A 17,802-nucleotide genomic window follows, 5' to 3' on the forward strand; every position below is an offset into this window, starting at 1 on the left:
GATTTTTGTAAGAATTCAACTGTGTAACAAAAGTTTGAAAACCATGGTAGGTAGTCTAGGTTATTTTATTTCGGGGGAATCAAAGTTTGTTAGTTTCTTTTTTTTCAGTCATGAGTTGATAATCACATCAATTCACATAGTGTTTTTTAAAGGAAGATTCTGTGATAGCAGAGTGAAAGGTGAATTGGAAATAGGTAGTTGGTGGTAGGAAAAGGGACAGTTAGGATGTTGTTGCGATATTATTTTTCCTACAGTATGATGCGGTAGCAAAGGAGGATCTTAAGTTTCACTCTAAACTCAATGTAAAAAATAGAGGATTTCCTCTCCACAACATTTAGAAATTATTGAATAGTAAGGGAACAAGCATCTTTTTGAGTGACTGCTATGTGAAGACCACTAACTACATTAGATTGTAAGACTGCAGAGCAGTAGAGCAGAGGTGCTCAGAAGCATGGCTTCTACCCACCTTATTCAGTCTGTTTCCAACAGTAGGCATGAAGCTCCTTTAGGTAATTCACAGGTACATCCCTGGTTACAATCCACTGAAGTAAAGGACACATTGTCTTTAACATTGAATTTAAAATTTAATCAAAAGAGATTAAAAGATATATCACATCATGTATAAAAGATACATCTATATGAAATTTGAGATTGCAGTCAGAATATTACCTGGGAGCATCATAAAAAATATAATTGTACAATCAATTCTTGGGTTGTTTTTGACAAGAAGGGAAAGAACAACATCCAAAATAGTACCTACGATGGAATCTTATAACACAGGTAGGTACATGAATTTTGCAGTATCAAATTATGGGCCAAATCATGTCTTTAAAAAATATTTGAATGCGCAGTAAAATCCTGATATGCTATAATTTTCCTTTAATGAACTGTTTTAGAAAAGTTATTTATTCATGTCTCTGAGTTTCTGCTGTGTGTTGGGCCCTGTCTTGATGATAGGAACACATTAGTAAACAAAACCAGCCAAAGCCTGGTCCCTTCTTAAAAAAATTTTTTTTACTGTTTATTTTTCAGAGACAGAGACAGAGTATAAGTAGGGGAGGAGCAGAGAAAGAGGGAGACACAGAATCCGAAGCAGGCTCCAGGCTCTGAGCTATAAGCACAGAGCCTGACAGTGGGCTTGAACTCACTAACCGTGAGATCATGACCTGAGCTGAAGTCAGCCTTCGATCCACTGAGCCACCCAGGCACTGCGATGGCCCCTTTTGACTTTGGTGTGCCTTTTAAAACACACAGACGCTTGTCCAGGAGAATGTTCCTTATGGATGTGTCCTACTTAATAATGGGTGCAGAAACAGGAAAGGAGGCCTTGTTTTAACCCACTAGTGATAGATGATAGAGAATTAACTATGTTTGACATTTAAGGTCACATTTGGAAATGCTGCATGTTGTTCAGAACCTGGGATTATACTTTGAGAATCCTTTCCCACTGAAATATTTAGAACACTGAATCCCAGTCTTAAAAAAAAAAATTTTTTTTTATATTTAAATACTGGAGACAGGTGCCTGGGGTGCTCAGTTAAGCATCTGACTTTGGCTCAAGTCATGATCTCACAGTTTGTGAATTTCAGCCCTGCCTCAGGCTCTGCACTGACAGTTTGGAGCCTACCTGGGATTCTCTCTCTCTCTCTCTCTCTCTCTCTCTCTCTCTGTCTCTGCGCCCCTCCCCACTTGTGCTCTCTCTCACTCGCAAAATAAATAAAAAAATAAGTAGTAGAGAATAGTGATTTTGGTCATTTATCATTTTAATGATTTGATCTTTGCATGCTTCTTCCATCTCTCCTGTTGGCTCCTGAACGAGGGGACAGATTCAGAGCAAGCCTTTTTTTAAAGCCCAGGTATTCTAGATATGAGCATGAGACTGTTTAATATTTTCAGATACTGGGATTTTTCACATTTGAGTTCAAAGAGAAGCAGTAACAATGAAAGGAAAGAAGAGAGTCCTTGCTTGCATTGTAAATTCTTTTTATAAGTTGTATTTTAAAGAAAGAAATTTACAGTGTCCTAACTTTAGCTGCATTCAATTCATTTAATTGACCTAATCTTGCTAAACTAATAGTTCAAATATAAATGCTGAAAATTCCTCCAAGTAGCCATGACAGCTTTATATTAAGGTATATACTGACTTGATAGAGATCTAATTATAGAAATAGACATCCAACTGTATGTACAAGTATAATATATTTGCATCACAAGCCTAAGATGCCACATTTTATTTATATAAAAGTTTAAAGACTTAACCTTTCTCATCCTGAACTATATGATACTGATTGCTTCTACTAAGAAGCATAATAATAAGTTAATGTTTATAAAGTGTTTACTTAGTGCTCAGTTCAATATTAATAACTGTATTACACATGAACTAGTTTCTTTTTGAAGTCAGGTTTATTGAACTATTTTTTATGCACAGTGCAATTTGCCCTATTTAGTTGTACAGTTCTATGAATTTTGACAACATATATAGGTCATAGAACCAATACCACAATCCCTATACAGAATGCTTCCATCACTCCAAACGGTTTCCTTGTTCCCCTTTGTAGTCAGTCTCCCCCCCTCATTCCTAGCCCCTGGCAGCCACTGATAGGAATTCTGCCCTTTTTGTTTTGCCTTTTCCAGAACATCGTGTAAGTGGAGTCATATAGTATATATTTTGAGTTTGGCTTATTTCACTCCCTAATGCTTTTAGATTTATCCATGTGGTAGCTGTATTTTGAAAGTTACTGCTAATAATATCCCGTTGTATGGATGTACCACTATGTGTTTAACCGTTCTCCAGTTGATGGACATTTGGGTTTCCAGGATTTGGTAATTCTGAATAAAATTTATATAAATATTTAAGTAGAAGTTTTTGTTGTTATTTTAAATGTTCATTTATTTTTGAGAGAGGGAGAGAGTCTAATGTGGGGCTCAATCCCACCAACTGTGATATTATGACCCGAGCTGAAATCAAGAGTCAGATGCTTAACTGAGTCAGATGCCTTCTACTGAGGCACCCCAGTAGAAGGTTTTGTTTTTGTTTTTGTTTTTGTTTTTTTGTTTTTTTTTTTTTAATTTTTTTTTTCAACGTTTATTTTTTTTAGTTTTGGGACAGAGAGAGACAGAGCATGAACGGGGGAGGGGCAGAGAGAGAGGGAGACACAGAATCGGAAACAGGCTCCAGGCTCTGAGCCATCAGCCCAGAGCCCGACGCGGGGCTCGAACTCACGGACCGCGAGATCGTGACCTGGCTGAAGTCAGACACTTAACCGACTGCGCCACCCAGGCGCCCCTGTTTTTGTTTTTAATAGACATATATTTTCCTTTCTCTTAGGCATATATTTAGGATTGAGTCTGCTGGATTGTATAATAAGTATATGTTTACAAGAAACTGCTAAATGGTTTTCCAAGTAGGCTGTACCATTTTACATTCCCAACTTTGCATGTGAAAGTTGAAGTTGCTGTACATCCTCCCTAGCACTTGGTATTTTCAGTTGTTGTTGTTGTTTTTTTTTTTTTTTTTAAGTTATTCTGTTGATGTGCACGGGTACTGTGGCTTTAATTTGCATTTTCCTGTTGAGTAAGGATGTTGAGATTTTTTGCTGTCTTTCTCTGCCATCTGTATCTCTTTTTGGTGAAATGTCTATTCAGACCTGTTTGACAATTTTAAAGACTAGTTTGTTTTCTTATTTTTAAGTTGTAAAAATTTTTTATATTAAGCGTAGTAGTACATTCATTGGTTTTAATGCTCATTATAGTCCTCTGAGGTAGGTGCTATTAGCCTAAATCACAAACAAAAAAGTTAGGCACAGTACTGTTAAATATTGCCCAGGATCACACAGCAGATAGGTAGCATAGCTGGGATTTGCACCCAAGCAGAGTGACTCTAGAACCTGTGCTGAACTGTTTGCCAACTTGTTTTTTCTGTGGTGATTGATTTCTTGGGGTTGTGAATATAACCAGGATCTAGTTTCTATAGGTGGTAAAACAATGCTTATAGGGACACCCTTGAGCAAAGGGGCAATATATTTGTAGCAGCAACTCTGGAATCTTCTCCCTAGGAATAGCTCAGATATTTGTTGCTATTGAGGAAGGGTACTTATTTTCACTTTATGTCTCTTACTTCTACATACCGGTGGTGAAAAGCACTTCTTTTAAATTACTTTCCACATGTCTGCCATTATCAAGTAATGAAGTGCTTTATATAAATGGATGTTCTCAATAGCAGAAGCTTCTCCTTTTAGGTATCTATACACCATAAAAGATTTCTCTCTCTCTCTCTCTCTCTCTCTCACACACACACACACACACACACACACACACATTTTTCTCACTTTGTCTTTTATAATAATGTTGACTTCAAGGCATTTACTGTTTGGTGATACACTCAAGGAGTGTGTAGAACTTACTGACCTTATATGATGGCTTTAGATGCCAGGACTTTTAAAGTTATATTTATTTGTGATTTTTATAGGTTTTTGTTTTAGTCTTCTCTCACTTTCCACTTTCCACTCTGTCATTTGTTTGTTGTGACATCATCCTTTCACTATTCCCTCTTTCACACCCCTATAACTTCATTTCTAATTAGGTAAAAGGTTATCAAATTATTGGGCTTACATGGATATGGTCTAAAATAAATTTCAGCTTTAGGAAACGACTTAGGGGTTTTCCAGTGAACATCTCCTGTGACTGCTCAGAGGGCCTTTTTTCTTGGTTTTGGGGCTCCAAACAGTCATTCTAAATAAATGAGCTCTAACGTAAGATAAATATGATATTTGACGGCAGAAGAAGTGATGTGTTTTTCTTTTTAGCATAATTTTTTATTAATAATTTGTTAAACCATGGGGATTATCTTAGTAAAAAGGTAAACCAAACAGTGTTCAGTAGAATGGAATAAATAGGCACTTAACGGGCAGAAAGTTGGTTCACAACCATTCTGTTCTGTTGCAGTTTGTGAAGTTCCTGTCTAAGTCAGCGACAGCTTGTCCTCTCAGCTGCGCCTCTAGTAAGACAAAATGATTACTTCCAAGTAATTAACTGAGGCAGAAAACTTTGCCAAATCCTATTTACTTTTTGTAAAATATTAAGATGAAGTCTAGTGAGTAGTACTTTGTCATGTAAAGCACTTTTGAGAGTGCTTAATGCTTTCAAGCCATTTTGATCAATTTACGCTCTTAGAATAAATTAATACTCATCCAGGGGACAGGGTAAGTAGTGCAGTAACATCTCAGCTGCTTGGGCACCTTGTCAGATGTACGATGACTTGGAGAGCAAAACTTCACTGTCCACATTGTTTGTTGGCACCTTAGAGTCACCATGTATGGTGCAGCAGGGTGCCTGGCACATGGTACGTTTTTATTTGTGGAATATTTTGGTAAAGAAAACGGTGGCTATCAATTGGGAGCATAGAATCATGAACCGTGATTGCATTGGTAATCTGTTTAAAATAGAGTTTTATCAAGCTTGCGATACTATTTAAAATCATTATGCTATATTAGACTTTAGCTCCTTTCTAACTCTGAATTCTTAAAAAAATTTATAAACCAGGTTAATTCACACTTATTTTTATACTGAACTTTGAATTTTCTAGATTTTATGTTTAGTGGACTTGTAAATCTGCATCTGATACTGCAGTTTGCTAGCTTTTCCAGATTACATAGCAATGTACCCCTTTCATGTAAGGGTTAATGAGTAGCCTGGTTAGACTCACCAGTCCATTGTCACACTAAAAGCCAGAAAATTTGCTGTCTCCCTTCCATTCCCTCCCACATTTTTTTTCTTCTCATAGTTTTATTTACTTGATATATTAATATAATTTTTAAAAGTTGAGATTTTATTTTGTGAAACAACATACAGTTTTAATTTTTTTTCTGTGTAGATCCTGAGTTCTATTTTATTGTTAATGTTAAATTATGGTAATTAACATGAGCTGAATAATGGTTTAATCAAGGTAGATCTTGCTCCTTGGCTCTCTGTCTCTCCTTTTTCTGTACTTCTCCTCTGTTTTTACCTGTAGATTTGCATGTTTGACCTAGCAGAATAATTGGGTCCACAGCAACATGGGCGTGCCTCCCTTAGAAACACTTAGTTTCATGTATGACTCATAGGCTGAAGCACAGACACCACTTCCCCAATCTACAGGAGCCATTTTAACAGCATAAAACTTGCCGGATTGCTTTTTATTTTCAAGCCCAAAGGACAAAAAGAGAACGAGAATATTTGAAGGTAACTTGTTATGAGTTTGTGTGTTTGCTTCTGTCTGTTTCCTGAGCTGATAAACGGAGGGTGGTTCTTACCTGTCGAAGAACATGGCTGAATGTGTTCTTTAACTCTCTGAAAAAAATGTGTGTAGTCAGTCACATGCCTGATTGCACTTAACTGCTAGGGGGAAACAAAGCATTCAAATTCTGGAAAGTTTTAGATCTTCTTAGAAAAGCATTTTTTTTATATTTTACATAATTTGTTTTCTTTGTTTGCCCCCTGTATGACTTGAGAATAAAGGAGATTTTTCTTTCTTTTTCATACTACAAAACAAACCAGTCAAGTTTTCATTTAAAAAAAAATCCAGTTGTATTTGTGGGATAGCTAGAAAGTTACAATTAAGTAAATTCATGTACTATGCATGTGTGATACGGATGTTAAGAAAAAAATTCCGAGGCAGTGGTGGTGTTTTGGCATTTTAGTTAAAGGGAGGTTTGGAGACAAGTCGGTCATAGGTATTGCTCATTGACTGTTCTTTCCTCTTTTTTCTTGAATTAATGAAATTATAACATTAATTTTTGAAAACTAAATAGAAGTTTAAGGAAAATGAAGCCATTTAGATAGATAGTAAGTAAAAGTGAGTATTAAATAAAGAGGAAGAAAGAGTAGACCAGTTCATTTAGTATCAGAAAAAAATAATAAAGTTTTATAATTCACACTGGAAACTTATTCTGAGAAACAACCTTAGATGCATGGCTGGCTTCTGAGGAAGCATGTAGTATTTCAATTTGTGTGTAAAGAAAAAGTAAAGAATATTGGCCTTCCCTCTATACTGTTGTTGTTAAAATTTGCTTGTTTTGAAGAAAAAAAGTAATACCTTTTGTGTGAAAGAAAAGATTGCTTAGTCTTTTCCTGGAATATTTATCATCATTGAAATTACGAAATTTTGGCTAGTGTATATTCTGGTGTGCCTTCAAGTTCTAGGTCCTCTGAGAAGCTGAGTGAAGTAGTATTTTACTTACGAAAGTTATTTATGAAATTAAAACTTGAATGCAAGTAAAATTTGAATATGCAGGGATTATGAATAAAATATTTGGAAATAAAACTTAAGTCATATATTATTGACTATAATGATGTTTAGCTAGTTCTTTGGAAATTTGCTGTTACTGACTTTCTAAGTGCTTACAGGCCTATCCGCTGAAAGGGAAGATAGAAAGGCAGTTAGTTACTACTTCATACTCTTGGAAAGGATTTTTATATTAACAGGTCTCAGTTTTGTGGTTTTGCAGGAAAGACATAGCAGACATTTTACCAATTCAGCTCTGAGCCATTTGCTATCATCTTTGTTTGCATCTTGCTGGTTTAGTCAGCCTTTGAGTAAGTTGAGCCTGTATTTACTTCTAGTCTGATCTGTGTGAAAAATCTAAGGAAACTTTTGGCTTTTTTTTTTCTTTTCTTTTAAGTTTTTAAAAGCCAGTGACCCATGAGAGAAAAATCTAGGGACAAACAACTAAATAAGATTTTATTTATTAAAGGGAAGTAGAAAGATTTAGTTTCTTAAAATTAAGCAGCTGGTATAAATAAAATAGATACTGATCATATATTTCAGTTTCTTATTATGTGAAGAAGACTGAAGTGGGGCTTCAGGGACAAGGGAAGGAAAAAAAAAACAACATGAAAGCAAGGGAAGGCCAGAAAGACTTACTTAGCAGTCTTCTTCCCACTGTTTTCCTTTCATAAGGTTGAATATAAGTGTAGATCGAGTCATCAGAATGAAACTTAGAATTACCCATTTAAAGAACTTAAGCACTGAAAAACACTGAAGATCATTCAGCTGCCTCACTTGTATAGATGAAGAAACAGTGTCCCGAAGAGGTCTTGTGACTTGCTCAAGGTTGTGCAGTGCCTAATGGCAGGGCTTCCAGCCCAGAGCTGCTCATGCTAGTCCACACTAACAAGTGATGCTTTGTTTGAAATGATCTGTGTTTCCTTAAGAGTAAATAAAACCTTAATTAAGTTGCTTGGTGATAAGTTTGGTAATAAGATGTACCAAATGAATTAACCAATGATCTTGAAAATGTGTTCCAACTAGTTTGTTTTTTCATCAGAGAGAAGATGATGCATTTGTTTAATTTCTACGACAGCTTTTTTTTTTCATTATTAGCATTTTTTCATAGTTGAAGCATTGTTTGTGTCATTGCTTATTTAAGATGAATCCAGGGGGATGGAATTATGAGGAGTTGGGAATTTACTTTGAACTTCAGAGCCAGACAGGTTTATTTCTGCTTTAGTTTTATCTCTTGTTCTTTTAGGAGGGCAAATACTGTTTAATATGATGCCTTGTTATATTAAAGTGTATGTGTGTGTGAAACCCTGCATATAAGTTTACAAAGTCTACAAGTCTCTAAACTTTAACATTACACTCCTCTTGAACTGAACCTTTCCAGAATTAGTAATCTCATTCCATTTGTTTGTCATATCTTCTCTCCTCCTTTGAGAGTTGACTATACATACTAGGCACATTAAGAAACTAATGGGGAATACAAAATCTTTGTTAACTTTTTGATGTATTTTATTGGAGTGGTTGAAATTTACTTTCGATCTGCCTTTCTTTAGGTCTGAAATTTGGTTTTTTAAATCACTTTGCACGTAACTGTTGCATCTCCTACGTCTCCAAGTCCTCTAACCCAGTTCGATATCAGACCCTCCACAAGGTGGTTTTCATTGTCCTAAGCAACAGAGCACAGAAACAGCCAGAAAATATAGGCTCTCTCCTCACAAACTTAGATTCTTACTGGAAAAACAGGGTGTGGTAACATCAGTAAAATAAGAATGGAACCAAGCCACCAAGAAGTTAAATTCAGGTTCGGACTGCCTAAAGGTGAAAACATGACTGCAACTTAAAATAGGGAAGTATATGGATCTTTAGGAATTGTTAGTATTGAAGACTGAGTAGCATTTGACTAGCTTAAGGGGAGTGCCTTCACCAATAAGAATGAGAATGTAAGCTCTTTGAGGTGAGAAATGTTTTATTTTTTTGTCTTTTGGAACCTTTGACAAAACTACCAAGCACATACTAGTAAACAGTTACTATTTGCTGCATCAAACCCTTAGCTACTCAGTTGGGCAAATTCTGCTAAAGTTAGGGGTGGCAAATCTTTAAAAGTCATGTGGCCCTCAGCGTAGTCTGTCTGGTGTCAGCACTTCCTAACCAAAGAAAAAAATGAAAATCTACTTGGTAGTATATGTTTTAAAGCAGTAATTTCAACCTTTGGTGTAATAGAGAATCACCTGGCTTCAACTCCTGAGATTCTGATTCATTAGGCCTAGGGTTTGGCTTATCAGTTTGCATTTGTAATAATTACCCTAAATGATTGCGGTGCAAGTGCTTGTAGGCCACACTTTCAGAAAAAGTACATGTTTAGGAAGAGCAGTTACTTAGCATTTTAATATTTGAATTTTCAAGCACCAGTGATATTTTGAAGGCCACAGCCTCTGCTAAGTAAAGAAAGTGGCTGGAGTAGTTTATTATCAGTATTATAACTTATTGACCCTCTTTTCCCTCACCCAGTTTTTTCTTTCTTTGTTCCATTTTTTGCTGTTCTGTGTCTGTCAACTTTGTGGCTTTCCCTTTTTCTGCTTCTCTAATTCTGCTTCTCCTTCTGCTCCCAAACCCACTGCTATATTGACCACAGTAAATAATTAAACTATTTTTTTTCAGATGTAATTAACCTATTTTTTATCTCAGTAAACCATTGCTTTCTCAATGTTAGTTTTTTTTAGTTCCATTTGGTGTTTCATGGCATCTCCATTCCCTGATCCTTGGGGTTCTAGGCAAAACATCCCTTCCTGATTTAGGGTAGCATTCACAGCGCTTGAAAATCTTTCTGTCCTGGGAAATACACTATTATTACTTACAGTTGTTTGAGTCTGGGAAGGAGGTTTGTTTGTTTATTTATTTATTTATTTATTAAAAAAAATTTTTTTTTAACGTTTATTTATTTTTGAGACAGAGAGAGACAGAGCATGAACAGGGGAGGGACAGAGAGAGAGAGGGAGACACAGAATCGGAAGCAGGCTCCAGGCTCTGAGCCATCAGCCCAGAGCCTGACGTGGGGCTCGAACTCACGGACCGCGAGATCGTGACCTGAGCTGAAGTCGGACACTTAGCCGACTGAGCCACCCAGGCGCCCCTATTTATTTATTTTTAATACCGTGTGATGCTTGGACATGATCGAGGTTTCTTTGGACATTTAACTCTATCACTGATTGCATATTTGTAGGCTTTATCTTACATTACATCCCATCTAATGGGACAAAGGTATTCACAGACTCTTGTAAAGTTGTGAAGAATAGTCCATTAGTTGAATGGTGTGAAAATAATTATTGCTTCCATTGTTTGGCTAGAATATTTTGTTCCTTTGCTTAGCAGCTGCTTCACTTGGATGGTAGAAATTGAATTAGTAATTTCATTGAGTCAACTGAAATGATTACGGCAGTTTTCAACTGTTGGAGTAATCTCTTTCTCCCATTAGTATAAGAACCTACTTAAGAGAAAGTTTTTCATCTCATATCTATCTTTGTGTTTTCTCAGATGGTCGGTATACCATAGTAAAAGTAGCTCTTGATCTATACTACAAGTGTCTAGGCATTTCACCCTTTACAAAAATGTAACTCATTTGCTAATTGCTCTGTTGGTGGATAGAAAGAAATTACGCAGCAGATCTTTGGTCGTATAAATTTCTCCGCAGAAGCATTTTGATTTCCTCTCTTCCAGTTATAAATATCTGAATTAACACCATTATCGTGAGAAGACTCTTCCTAAACTTCTGTTTTCACTTTCATTCTCTCCCTGCTATAGGAATTCAGCTATCTTTTCTTTCATTTGCTTTTTTAATTGATGAATAGTAGAGTGTCAGCTCTTTTTCGTGTCCATGTTTTACAGCGAGCCTGTAATGAAAAGCAGCCTCCCTCCTCTCCCCCTTACCATTCTCAGTCCTGCTCCTCAGAGGCAGCCACTTCTTAGAGAAGTTTTGGGGTTTTTTAAAAAATTTATTTTCTTGGATCTATCCTTGTCCAGCCTTTTACTCTTATAGTAGAAGTTCTTCAAGGTAGCAGGAACTAGTATGATTTTACAAGGTAAAACATCATGTGAAGTTCATTATCTGATGGATGCCCAGTCATATAGGGCCTTGTGTTTATGCAGAATTGTATACTTTAAAACATTTAAATTAAAGGAAATTGGTTATTTTCTGTGTTTTAGAAAAAACAGTCATATGAACAGTGAAACAAATTTTACAGTAAAACTATAAATATGAGGTATTGAATTAATAACTGTTAGTTTGTGTGAATCTTATTTTTTTATATCAAAATACTAAATGGAAGCTTAGTATTGTAATGGGGTGATTAATGTTCTTTTTTTTTTTTTTAAACTGAAATGTGCATGTAGGAGAATGTATAAAACATGTACTGTTTAAATATAATTGCAAAGTGTTTACCCATATCACAACCTAGGTTAAGAAATGGGCTCATTATGTTAGAAGTCCCCCACTCCTGTCTCATGTTTGTTTCTCCTTAAAAATGATTACTGTCCTGACTTTTTTCATTATACTTTTACCCCTTTGAACTGCATGTAAATGGAATCACACCATATATATTCTCTAGTGACTTGCTTCTTTCATTCAACTCTGTGAGATTATTTTGATTAATTTTAATTGCCATGTTATATTCCATTGTCTGTCCAGACCAGAATGTATTCACTCTTTCTTATTGATGACATCAGATTATTTCTAGTTTGGAAACATTCTTGGACATGGTTTGTGGAACATATGTGCAAGAGTTCTTTAAGGCGGTACCATCACATTGAGGTATGAGAGAAGTTTACAAAAAGTATGGAGAGAATGGATAGTTTAAGATCATTTAGAGTTCTTCATTATCTTTCCTAGGAACAGATGCCTGCCATTGATGCCTTCTTACCCATTCAGCATCTTACTTACTATGGTGTATTGTCCTGGGGGATAAAATCCTTGAGGACCCTAAACAGATGGGCAATTGATGCATTTCAGAGTATGTTGCAGACATCAATATATTTGACCACTAAACAGTTTACCATGCCTGTCATTTATTAACTGGAGTTATTTCAAACAATTTTGAATTAAAATTTTAACACAATAGATATAATATGGTCCCAGTTATATACATAAAAACAATATGATTATTGATACATATGTATTAAAGGTATAAAAATTGGACAGATAGGGACAACATCAAATTTAGGATAGTTGGGAGGGATAAAATGAGATTAGAGAGGGGATATATAGGAGTCTTTAGCTATATGTGGCCTTTTTTTCTCTTAAGAATCTGAAGCAGAATATGGTAAGATATTAGTATAAAGCTATTTCATAATAAATTTTCCTGTCTAAGAGGTAGTTATTTTTGTCCCACATTTATAAATAACTGAGAAATAATGTTCATTTGATGAGAAGTCAATTTTTATTTTTTAATTTTTTAGATTTTTTTTATTTTTAGAAGGTAATTTTTAAAAATGGTGAATAAGCTCTATCTACATCATAAAAAATATTAACTTCCTGCTTCACTGAATGATTAGCTAGATTCAGAACTAAGTTACATAAGACTGTGTCTATCCCATACAACTAACAAGATGGCCCTAGACATACTTCTCATGGATAACTTCCAGCTGAGATCCATTAACAAGTTGGAACTATAGTTTGCCAGAAATAATTTAATATTTAGAACCATCCCACATTCAAATATTCAAAAACACATTTCAGAACGAAAAGATTCATAAAACACACAGTTGGTAGAGTACTAATTGACACTGATGAACTAATACCCTAAATTAGACTTTTGCATCTAGCCAGATTTATTGACATAATGGATGTTTCATCTGGCTTCCTTAAAATCCTTATTATAATGGTAGCATTTCCTGTATCTTTAGTGGGGTTTTTTTGTTGTTGTTATAAAATTGACGTGGATTCTCTACGTAAGGGTTCTGAAATTTAATAATATAATTATAGGAATTGCTATAAAAAAGTGGAAGCATAGATCTTAATCCAGGTTTTTGCTTTCATAATCATCTCTTGGCTCTCTTTTCTAAGATATTTCCCACAGTGTATGTATAAGTAGTGGCAGGGACAAAAAAAAGAACAAATGAAATTAGAAGTCACAGGATTTTATGGTTCAGAAGGATTTTTTTTTTTTTTAATTATTTAGTGTTGAAAAAGAGAGTGGGGGGGGGGGGTGGTAAAGGGAAGGGGATGGGGGATCTGAAGCATGCTCTACACTGACAGCAGAGAGCCCCGTGCAGGGCTCAAACTCATGAACCATGAGATCATGACCTGAGTCAAAGTTAGACTCTCAACCGACTAAGCAACTCAGGCATTATTCTTGATGCTACGGAATATATCCATGAATAAAACAGAAAATTTATTCATAAATTATGTTCTATTAATTAACACCCATTTAAGATGTATTCTAATGTATACAAAGATTAGAAAAGTTACAAATAGATTAGATTAGTGGTCCTCAAAGTGTTTTTTGGGATATACAGAGATGAAGAAAGCATACTAGAACTTAATTTTCAAAAGCTTTATTTTACTGGGGAAAAACTGTATCTCAGAGTTTTCTTTTCAATATAGTATTCTTCTGAGACAGGATCTCTGTAAAAGGCATTTAATAAATAATAGCCCATCCTTGTAAAGAATTTGTATATTGACAGATATAACCCATGGAAACAAAAGCTCTTTGTGGTCCTCAGTAACTTTTAAGAGTATAAATGGATCTTGACACTAAAAGAATGTTGCATGATTGCAACCGGTGGTTTAAATACCATTCTTACAGATTTTTCCTTCCATTCTTAAATTTAATTTAGGAAACTATGGTTAAGTAACTTGCCTAAGAGTGAGTAATTTAATAGGTCACTGATGCTTACAGCATTTGATTTAGTCCTTTTTCCTATTAATAATAAAGGAGAGTTTTACATAAATTAAATCAGAGTTAAAAAAAAATCACAAGTGTTCTAGACCAGAACTAAAATAAAAACATCAGTTTGTAGGTTTTTTCCCCAATGATGAAGATCTTAGGTGATCACTTTTACCATATATTTATTTGTGCCCCTCCAAGTTCTTTTTACAACGACAGCAAAAGTTACTAAAATTGGGGTATTAAGTTACTTATATGTAATACATTAGAAGGTATTAATTATAGTGATTATATAAATATGTAATGTATATTTAATATAATTACTTACACTTATGTTTAAATATTATGTTTAATGTTAAAATATTACATTGTAGTAAAGGAATGCAAATTAAATGAAATTACCTTTTTTGCCTATCATACTGACAAAAAATTAAAGTATTGCAGAATAGTGAGAACACCATGAAATGTGTTTGCGTGTATTCTAGTGATAGAAGTATTAACTGAAAAACCTTCTGGAGAGCAATTGACGTATATCAAATGTTTTGACATAATGATCTCAGTTGTAGGACTCTGTCTTAAAGAAAATTTAAGGATGGGAACACAGAGTAAGCTCTGAAGATATTTGAACCACTGGTTTTAATAGTGTAGCAGTTTACAAGTTTTATACTTTATATCTTCTCAAAATTTGTCTTCTTTATACTCTTAAAAATAATGGAGGATCACAAAGAGTTCTTATTCATGTGAGTTATATTCATCAGTATTTACCAGTATTAGAAATTAAAACACAGGGCACCTGGGTGCCTCAGTCGGTTAAGCATCCAACTTTGGCTCAAGTCATGACTTGCAGTTTGGGAGTTTGAGCCCCATGTCATGCTCTGCGCTGACAGCTCAGAGCTTGGAGCCTGCTTCAGACTCTCTCTCTCTCTCTCTCTCTCTCTCTCTCTCTCTCTCTCTCTCTCCCTCTCCCTCCCTCCCTCCCTCCCTCCCTCTCCCTCTCCCTCTCCCTCCCTCCCCTGCTCACACACACACACACATACTCTCTCTCTCTGTCTCTCAAAGGTAAATACACATTAAAGAAAAACAATTTTTAAAAAGAAATTAAAGCACAATTTAAAAATATCGATATATTGGGGTGCCTGGGTAGCTCAGTTGGTTGAGTGTCCAACTTTGGCTCAAGTCATGATCTCACAGTTTGGAAGTTCAAGCCCCACACTGAGCTCTGTGCTGACAGCTCGGAGCTTGGAGCCTGCTTCAGATTCTGTGTCTCCCTCTCTCTCTCTGCCCTTCCTCTGCTCACACTCTGTCTCTATCTCTCTCTTCCAAAATTCAATAAACATTAAGCAATTTTTAAAATATTGGTACATTAATTTCTTTTTTTTTCAACGTTTATTTATTTTTGGGACAGAGAGAGACAGAGCATGAACGGGGGAGGGGCAGAGAGAGAGGGAGACACAGAATCGGAAACAGGCTCCAGGCTCTGAGCCATCAGCCCAGAGCCTGACGCGGGGCTCGAACTCACAGACCGCGAGATCGTGACCTGGCTGAAGTCGGACGCTCAACCGACTGCGCCACCCAGGCGCCCCCATTAATTTCTTAAAATAATAAACTCATTACATGTTAACTTAATTATTTTTATAAAAGACAACTATGTTTTCAAAAACAAAAACTGTATGGGAAGAAATGCAAATCTTTAATCTTTGGCCTAACAGAAGACAGCTAGATTTTCATATCTGCTTCTACATTAAATCTGTTGCAGTATGTTCCTTTGGTTGAACAATGTGCAGAAAATTTGGCCTACTTTAGATGTCTGCTTGGAAAAGGGAGATGTATTTTATAGCTGCTTCAGATGATTGTGGATTTCTTCTACTACACTACTGTGTAGTGGATACTACACTAAAACTCAACAAATGCTAGTCTCCTAAAGGTGCAAGGGACTCTGAAACCCTATCAATGAACTTTTTGTCCTCTGTAACATTGAAGTCCATTTGTCTGCCTTGCACTTTGAATGAATTAATATTTTCCTAAGCAAGATTTTGTAACATTCATTGGTCAACTGAGTATTCCAAATGTTGACATAATATTTTTTTAATGTTTATTTTGAGCACAAGCAGGGGAGGGACAGAGAGAGAGGGAGGGTGAGAATCCCAAGTAGGCTGTGCACTGTTAATGCAGAGCTCGTCACAGGGCTCAAACTAATGAACTGTAAGATCATGAGCTGAGCCAAAATCAAGAGTGGGATGCTTAACTGAGTGAGCCACTCAGGTACCCCTAAGAATCATGTTCTTTAATACTGTACCAATGTTATGGGGTGCCTGGGTGGCTGAGTTGGTTAAGCATCCAACTTCAGCTCAGGTTATCATCTCATGGTTCTTGAGTTCGAGCCCCTTATGAGGCTCTGTGTGGACAGTGTGGAGCTCTGTGCTTACAGCTTGGAGCCTGGATCCTGCTTCAGATTCTATATTTCCTTCTCTCTCTGCCCCTCCCCAACTCATACTGTCTCTCCCTCTCTTTGAAAAATAAACATAAAAAAAAAAATACCAGGGGCACTTGTGTGGCTCAGTTGGTCTATGCGTCCGACTTTGGTTCAGGTCATGATTTCACTGTTTGTGAGTTCGAGTCCTGCATTGGGCTGTGTGCTGACATTTCTGAGCCTGGAGCCTGTTTGGGATTCTGTGTCTCCCTCTCTTTCTGCCCTCTCCTGCTCTGTCTCTCTCAAAAGTAAACATTAAAAAAATTAAAAAAAAAAAAACAACCAATCTTATCAAAAAGTCTTTTTAAGTATTGGAAAAGCTAATAAACCCAAAGTAGTGGATATAAATTTTCCAAAATTCTGATTTTCAGTTCAAAGCTCATGTTTTTTTTTTTTTTTAACGTTTTATTTTTGAGAGAGCACAGGTCGGGGAGGTGCAAAGACATGGAGGGACAGAGGATGAGAAGCAGGTTCTGTGCTGACAGCAGAGTGAGCTGGTGCGGGGCTCAAAGTCACAAACCCGGAGAGATCTTGACCTGAGCCAAAATCGGACGCTTAACTGACTGAGCCATCTAGGCACTTCTGAAAGCTCACATGTTATCATTGGTGACAAATGCTGTTGTTTTCCTTGAAGTGACAGGGTCACTTTATTCATTTTGGGGAACATGTCTGCCAAATATCCAATTATGAATAATGAGTAATTCTTTCAAGTAAAAATGGCATTCCATGAAAAAAAGCAGCTAGTTTAGCTCACAACTCAAATAATTAGTATTTTTTCTCAAGACAACCATTCTATTTAGAATTTGACAGCACTTTATGCATACTTCCTATTTTTTCATTAAAAAGGCATGTATTGGGACGCCTGGGTGGCGCAGCCGGTTAAGCGTCCGACTTCAGCCAGGTCACGATCTCGATGTCCGTGAGTTCGAGCCCCGCGTCAGGCTCTGGGCTGATGGCTCAGAGCCTGGAGCCTGCTTCCGATTCTGTATCTCCCTCTCTCTCTGACCCTCCACCGTTCATGCTCTGTCTCTCTCTGTCTCAAAAATAAATAAAAACGTTAAAAAAAAAAATTAAAAAAAAATAAAAAATAAAAAGGCATGTATTTAATGTTTGAGATTTAAGAAATTATTTTTACTCTTTGTCAAGGATATTCTTAAGTGAAACTGCCTTCTTTTATAATGACTAGTGTGGTTTGG

General features: G+C 36.1%; 1 protein-coding gene across 7 annotated transcripts in view; it reads left to right on the forward strand.

The window, feature by feature from the left end:
- Positions 1–17,802, forward strand: part of ELF1 (E74 like ETS transcription factor 1) — a 108,851-nt gene that overhangs the window by 18,426 nt on the left and 72,623 nt on the right. For 2 of the 7 annotated variants that reach the window (XM_045478167.1, XM_045478184.1), the window contains exon 1: positions 6,092–6,219. The exons of 3 other annotated variants lie outside the window; for them this stretch is intronic. The gene's annotated coding sequence lies outside the window, so the exon portion shown is untranslated. Of the gene's footprint in view, positions 1–6,085; positions 6,220–17,802 lie in introns of those variants that run through there. 2 more of the 7 variants (XM_045478136.1, XM_045478152.1) reach the window with 2 other exon arrangements.

The sequence above is a fragment of the Leopardus geoffroyi genome, chromosome A1 (genome assembly GCF_018350155.1).
Source record: "Leopardus geoffroyi isolate Oge1 chromosome A1, O.geoffroyi_Oge1_pat1.0, whole genome shotgun sequence".
NCBI lineage: Eukaryota > Metazoa > Chordata > Mammalia > Carnivora > Felidae > Leopardus > Leopardus geoffroyi.